At 51.1% G+C, this 7,776-nt stretch overlaps 1 pseudogene; it reads right to left on the bottom strand.

Annotated features, from left to right (window-relative positions):
• Positions 1-7,267: 7,267 nt before the first annotated feature.
• LOC118592629 lies at positions 7,268-7,394 on the bottom strand (annotated as a pseudogene).
• Positions 7,395-7,776: the final 382 nt, after the last annotated feature.

Raw genomic sequence — 7,776 nt, 5'->3', positions numbered from 1 at the left:
GTGTACAGAAATACTTCAAACCTGTGCCCTGAACCAATAGACACTCCAGATCATGACATTTGTGGCTGATGATTCTCTCCCAGAGCTACCAACACAATGCCACCTCCTCTCTGGAGCCTTCAGTACCCTCCAAACACACAAACTAGGCAGCAAGAATTGGGAAGAGGCTCCAATCTTAACCGGGTTGGAGTGTGGCCTTTGTGAACACACCCCAGGGGTAGCACCCAGTCTGTAACCTGTAGCCTGCTGGACTGCCAGCTTGCCTGCTGGAAAGTCTGAGGTCAGCTGATGGTCACTCAGAACCACAGAAACCTGGCCTGTCTGGAGCAGGCTGACCTCAGCCTCCCAGCTGTGTTTAGCTGGTTTGTTTTTTGTGAACATTTTGCCAGCAGCAAACCTCACCTATGCCCTAAAATGAGTAAGTTCAAATTTTGCTCCTAAAATGATGAAGGGTTTGGGGAGAAAGGCTCTTGATTTTATTTGAAAAGAATGTCTTTAGAGTCCCGATGTCCTAACACCTTTGGCTCACACAGGCCCCCAAGCTTTTGAGGAGTGGAGAGCCCTCATAATTTATACCTGTCTGGCTGAGCCCCCATCATGTCTCTTAGACCACGGGACCAGCCTTCTGCCTGCTTCCCCCACTTCCCCCTCTCCCTCCAAAGCCTGACTTCAAGTTTCTCTGCTTAATATCACCAGGGTACCACACAGCCTGAAGCTCAAGTCATCCCCAGGTGAAGCATTTTGAGCTAGGACCTGGTGGTACCTGGCCCCAACTGGGCCTCCAGCCTTATTCCTTCTCAGCTTCCCTCCAGCCTCATACCACACACTAGCAGGCTCGTGTTCTGGAGGTGAGGGGACCCAAGGACCCACTCTGCATCTGCCCATCCTCGGTGGATGTTGGGATGAGATGAGATCTAGAATGCTGGCCCAGCAGAGGTGTCCTGTGTGTGACCAGTGTTTATCCTCCTGTCCCCAACCATAGTTCCCACCCTTTCAGCCCCTGCTCTGAACCATCATGAGCTGAGCTTGCAGGATGGAAAGACAGCTGACCACAGGGCAGGGTCCTGGGAGTAAGTAGATCAGGCCAGGTCTGCAGCAGCATAGCTCATAATGTATGTGAGCGACCTCAGAAGAGTCCTTCCTGTCTCTAGACTCCAATGTGCCATTTGCAAAATGAGGAGCCAGGATTATTGATGATTAGTGCCCCATGTTCCTGGGTATGTTTTCCTCCCATATCCCTTCCCACAGAGCACCAGCTCCGTGTTCCTATCCAGCAGTCCATGGATGAGCTATGTACCCCACATTCAGCCCCCTTTCCCATTTTTATCACCCTGAAGATCCCTCAGAACAGAGAACCTGGTTACCTCCAGCATTCAGCTCTAAAGGGACACTGTTGTTAGCTTCTGAGGGGAGGTGACTCCTGGCAGGTTGAGGACAAAAACAACTCTGTTCCCATCCCTGCTGGCTGCTCATGTCACACCTTGGAGAGGAACAAGAGGCTCACATGGACCCTCTTTTCTCACAGGAATGTGCTGGATCCAGCAGCTGTGTGGGAGCCAAGCCTGGCATCCGTGAGGAGGAATGCAGGAGCAGTCCCAGTCATGCTCAGGTTCCAGTTTGCAGAGGTAGAACAACAGATCCAGAGTGGCTCAGAGGCTGAAGGAGGGAGCATGCCATCAGGACGAGGCAAGGTTCAGCATCTGGAGGGGGGTGCTTTAGAAGGCATGTGGACACAGGGCCCCCAACCACCAGCCCAGCCCTGGGACTTTTGCTTGTACGGTTTCTCTTTTACATCTCTATAAAAATGTAATTTTTTATATCAAATTATCCATGTGGACTCGGCAGTGTCTGGCTCCGAGGCAGCCCTCACTGAACTACAGATACTCACTTCACAAATTAACGTGTGCTTTGGTCATTTTATTTTTGTGGCACTAGGAATTGAACCTAGAGCCTTGTGCATAGTAGGTAAGCACTCTTACCTACCTGTGATGGTTTTGAATTATGTCCCAGCTGTCCTTGGTGCACCTTGCATTGAGTTGAGTGTGGAACCCCTGTCTTTGGTGGTGGTGACTTGCAAGGGCAATACCCAAAGACAGAGGGGACCTGTCCTGTGAGCCCTGGACTAACTACACAATTTCCTCATTCAGGCTGGCTGTTTGTCACCCCCAAACTCACACATCGTCTCTGCACTCTGGAGGGGACATAGCAACTGTGTGTGAGAGTGGGTTCTGAGATGCTTAAGTTATGGCGTTTACTCGTGGCTCTAGCACTTCTGATAAAGGAGATCCCAGGCCTGAGGATGTAGCTCAGTTGGTAGAGTGCTTGCACAAAGTCCCGGGGTCTAGCCTCAGTCCTGTATAAAACTGGGTATGGGGCTGACAAGAGGGCTCAGCAGGTAAAGGTGCTTGCCTCAAAGCCTGGCAGCCTAAGTTGGATCTCTGGAGCCCACGTGGTGGAAGGAAAGAGTTGAATTCTTCAAGTTTTTCTCTGACCTTCAGATGCTCATGTTCTCTCCATCGTCCCCCACCCCTCACTCACAACACAATTGATTAATTAAAAATAATTAAAAACAAAAACTAGGTGTGGTGGCTCACACCTCTTTAATTGCAGCACTCTGGAGACAGAGACAGTAGGATCAGGTGTGCAAGGTCACCCTCAACTGTATAGAGAATTTGAAACCAGCCTGGACATATAATATCCTATCTTTAAATCCGTAAGTAAGATTCCAGAGAGCCACAGGTTCCTTCCAACCACATAAAGACACAAGGAGAAAGTGCCCTCTGCACCAGAAAACAGGACTTTGCAGATGACGGTGCTGCTGGCACCTTGATCTTGAACTTTCAGTGGCCACTTCTGTGAGGAGTGGATGGCTAACTAGTGCAGAGCTCCAGACTCTATAAACCAAGCCTCGGCGGATGCTTTCCTTGGGACACTCCCGTGAAGAGCTCAAGGGCTCACACAGAGAGGATTTGGAGTCAGTCTATCTCCAGCAACCCATTCTTGGGCCCTGACCTCCACCAGCTAGCTGTCAGCTCCACTGGACTTTCCCTTTCCTTCCCTACTTGCATGCTCTCACCACTGGCCCACAGCCCCTTCTTGCCCCTTGCATGTACACAGCCCTCCTGCTGACTCTGCATGCTTTCTCCCACAGCCCCTGGTTCAACACCTGTGCCAAGCATGGGCGAGTGATGAGCAAACTCTCCTGGGAACATAGTGTGCGCCCAACTCACCTAGCATTGCCTCAAACTGTCTGCCCAAGGGGCACGGGTGTTCAAGGTAGCATGACATGTTAGTGATTTCAGTTTCCCCGAGTGTGCCAAGGGCTGTGAAATGAAATTCCAGGCAAGGGGAACACATGGAAGCCAGCTCCACAGGGGGAAGAGGGTCAGTGTGCTGTGAGGAGATGGGATGCTGGGCCGAGTGAGGACAACTGGAGACATGGACATGGAGAGACACGTGGTACAGAAAAGTTGTGCCCACAGCCAGCAGAGCCTGAGCACAGGCGTTCCTCAGACGTACTTCTTTCTCACACCATCTTACAATGAAAGCAAAATGAACGTATGAGTGAAGGACCAAAGGAATGAATGAATAAGAAGACAAGAAAAAGGCCAGTGTGCATCCATGTATATGAAATTCAAAATAGGCAAAAGCAAACGGAATCCATGGAGACAGGATCAGAATGGCACTTGCTTTGGAAGGGTTGAGGGGAAGAGATTTCAAGGAATATTTCAGGTGATGAGATTGTCCTGTCTCTTGGTTGGAAGTAAGTCTGACAAGCACACAAACTGTTGTTTTTATTTAGTTTTGCATGTAATTATGTGTATGTGTGTGTGTGTGTGTGTGTGTGTGTGTGTGTGTGTGTGTGTGTGTGTACATCTATCAGTGCAGGTGCCTAAAGAGGTCAGAGGCGTTGGATCCCCCAGGGAACTGGAGTTACAGGCAGTTGCGAGTTGCCTGACGTGGGTGTGGGTGTTAGGAACGGAACTAGGGTCCTCAGGAAAAGCCGTACCTGCTCCTAGCAGCTGAACCGTCTCTCCAGTCCACATTAACTGTTTCATTTGCTTTTTATCTAGTCTAACTATTCACAAAAAGGAAGGCTGAGAGAAGAAGGAAGAGGAGGAAGAGGGGAGGAAGAACCGAGGGGGGATGAGATGGGTGGGGAGAGGAGGGGAGGCAGGAGAGGAGAGGAGGGCCAGAATGACAGAGGATGAAACACACTGGCCTAGGGCCTCTGGAGGTCCCATCTTTGAGCTTCTCCATTCTTTTTTTTTTTTTCTTTTTGGTTTTTCGAGACAGGGTTTCTCTGTGTAGCCTTGCGCCTTCCCTGGATCTCACTTGGTAGCCCAGGCTGGCCTCAAACTCACAGAGATCTGCCTGGCTCTGCCTCCCGAGTGCTGGGATTAAAGGCGTGCATCACCACCACCCGGCAAGCTTCTCCATTCTTAAAACTGAGCAGTCACTTGGTCTTATGGAGGTCTGCACCAGTGCCTGGTGGAGGGGCACTTGGTCATTCATCTCTTCCCTTGGTTGCTCTCTCACATCACCGTCTTTGCCTATGAGACAGAAGGAAGAGCTAATGGCAGCCAGGAAGCCCTTGTGGGCTGTAGGGAACTCTGCCTGTGATTGGCCTCCACTCTACTACTCTATTCCTGCCTTGCCCAGGCCAATCCTGCATCCCACCCGTGTGTGTGTGTGTGTGTGTGTGTGTGTGTGTGTGTGTGTGTGTGTGTGTGCTCATGTGGATGCAGGTGAACATGTGTGTCTGGGTATACATTCATGCATTATGTATGTGTAGGCCAGAGGGTATTCTCTTCAACTGTTCCCTACCTTACTTTTTTGGACACAGGCTCTCTCACTAAATTCAAAGCTCCCTGACTCAGGTAGACTGTCTGGCCAGAGAGTCCCACCGATCCCCTTGTTTCCACTTTTCTGGGCACACACTGGGTTTTCCATGCTGGTCTTCACACTTACACAGGACTCAATTTACTGACTGAGCCATCTCGCCAGGCCTCTGGCCAGTCTTCAAAGCACACTTGGATGCTGTCTAAAGTGTATACTGCATTCTAGACAATTTGTAGATCTACGCCTGCTTCTCTCCCTTGCCCAGCTCTTCTACCCCAGTAAGCCTGGCTCAGAGTTCCTCCAGCATCTCTCAGGGTCCTCCCTGCCTGCTTCCACGTACAAGAGCAAGGCCTTGTAGAAGAATGTAGAGAACCATATTTTAAACGTTATTTAGAGTCTCTCTGGGTCCATGTTCAGTTCTAGAAAGTAGTAACTGAGCAGAGAGGGATGTGGAGCCCGCACGAGGCTTTCTCTTGATGTCAGCCAGGCTCCTTCTCGGCAGAGGGCAGCGTATGTGAAGGGACAGACTTGCAGGACCGTGGCTGTGTGCATCATTCTGGGATCTGCAGGGCAGGCCGGCAAGCTGCAGACTCTGCGGCAGGATTCTTTTTTCCTTAGGTAAGTCTCCCTGAGGAAGTGTCTGTTTGCTCCTCAGGCCTTCAACTGCTTGGGTGAGGCCTACAAGGACACTCTTCTTTGCTTAATTATGGACAGTAGCTACAAACTACATCTGCAGAATGCCATCAAGCAATGCCTATAGTAGTGGCTGAATAAGTAGGGCTGTAGCCTGGCCAGGTTGACACATAGACTAGCCTGCCCCTCCCCAAAGGGGATCGTTCTCTCTGTCTTTGATGTCCCCGCAGGAGCAATTTCCCCAGGACCCCATTTCCGTTGCCTTCTTGGAGGCTACCTAGGCTGCCCAATTGCCTCTGCCAGTCCAAGAATCCTTCAGGGCACAAGAGTTGGGGGGCCCAGTCTCTCCTCAGCCGGTGGGAAGGAGTAGCTTATCCAGGCTCTAGAATTCCAGCCTGGGCACAGAGCCCAGCTAGGACCCCTTTCCCCAAGGTGTCCGAAGGGCTCTACGGGAGCCCCTGTAGAGGTCCAATGGGAGGCATGGGGACCCACAGGAAGCTGACAGCTGTCCGTGGCTAGCTCTGTCTCAGCCTTACAAGCACGCACTCTCTCTTCCCTCTCACAGGCAACTGCTCCACTTCCTACCTCCCACTCTCGCCTACTCTTCCCCGGGAGTCTCTGTTCCTGCCGGCCTGTAGCTATCACCCCACCCCTAACCCCAAGGATACCTGCTCTGGCCAATCCAAAAGGACACAAGCACAGTCAATTCGGGACAAATGTGAACACAGTTCAAGGTTCAAGCTGTCTCAGTCATGGTCCACTCTCCTACGTGATCCTGGCCTCATTGCAGGCTGCAGGCTTCTCCTTGTGCGTCTGTCCTTGAGGAAGCCAGCCTTCCTTAAATGGCTGAGGGCTGCGAGACTCGGGTCATGGGTCCCCCAAGGCTTTCGGTTCATATCTTAAAGGCATCCTGGCCAGGCCACCCCCACCTTCCAGATGCTTGGCCTGCCTCTAGGGACCTTTCCCCAGCTATGGAACTTCTGTCTTGGCTGCTTCTGGGATTCCAGACCCCATATCTGGGTGAAAAAAAAAAAAAGAGTCTTATGAAAGAGACTAGAGAAGACACTGAGCCTTGATTATGCAGCTCAGATGTCACTTACAGGGGGATGAGTGAAGTCACCCCCCCAAAAAAAAGGTGCTTTGGGAGAGAGCCTGCACACACCCACAGGCACAGTGAGTTATGGTTTAGCTCTGTCTCTCACACCACCTCCTAAGTACCTGTCACTTCTGCTGGGCTTGATCCACAGTCACTTGGGTGGCCATAGCCTCGACTCGACTCTACACAGCCAGTGTACTCAGACACACTGGGGGCTCCCAGTCTGGGAGGTCCCAGGGACATATGAAAGCTCTTCTCTTCGTTCAGAGCTGAGCGTTTGTTTTGTTGTTTTTTAAACCAGATGTAAGACTTACTAGTGACCGTAGCTGGTGTGGTGGGGAACTCAGCACAGAGGGTGTTTTCAGGAGCACAGCATGGGCACCTGCCCAGGGAGGCACAGCTGGGAGGGCCAGCACCTGCTCAGAGAGCCACAGCTAAGGCCTATATTTGACCCACAGACATGAGCTTCTTATCAGCTCCATGCCTTTAACTCATTGTCTCTAAACCTGGTGAAGCCCCCTTCTTTGTAATGAGAACTTTCTGAAGACCTGTCCCAGGACCTTGAACCTGTCCCTGCAGCTCAGGGCAGATGGACATGAGGACCCAGCTAACATGAACTCTGCCCATTGTGCCCCATGGCTTCCCTGTCAAGACTGGGACAGAGTGAGATGAGAAACATGAACATCCACCAGAAAAGCCTGTCCTCAAGATCACCCCAGGCATCCCACACAAGCAACAGACTGCAAAAGTTACCAAGGAGGCAGCTTGTTGTCACTCCATATTGCCAGAAGGTGAAGAACCTGGCTACCTTAACTGGCTGCAGAGCATCTGAAGGACTGCTGATGCTCTGGTTTCCTAGGAAGTCACTATCACTGTAGTAGAAATAAGTAGCTAGCTGTGCTTAGTGGGAAGACATTACAAGCTCACCTCTAAGAAGAAATGTGTTCATAGCTTCTGATCTGATGCCCTGCGCCCCCCCCCCCCCCGCCCCCAGCTACCTTTAAAAGACAAGATCTTATTCTGTAACTATAGCTGGCCTGGAGCTCACTCACTATGTAGTCCAAGCTGGTCTGGAACTCATGATGGTCTTCCAGCCTCGGTCTCCTGAGTGTTAAGATTACAAGCACAAACCACCAAACTTCTCTTGTCTCCCTTTTCTTTTTCTTTCTTTTCCTGTGGTACTGAGGACCAAACACAGTGCCTTA

Source organism: Onychomys torridus, chromosome 10 (genome assembly GCF_903995425.1).
Source record: "Onychomys torridus chromosome 10, mOncTor1.1, whole genome shotgun sequence".
NCBI lineage: Eukaryota > Metazoa > Chordata > Mammalia > Rodentia > Cricetidae > Onychomys > Onychomys torridus.
Note: the sequence above shows the minus strand (reverse complement) of the source record. Positions and strands in the feature narration are given on the sequence as shown.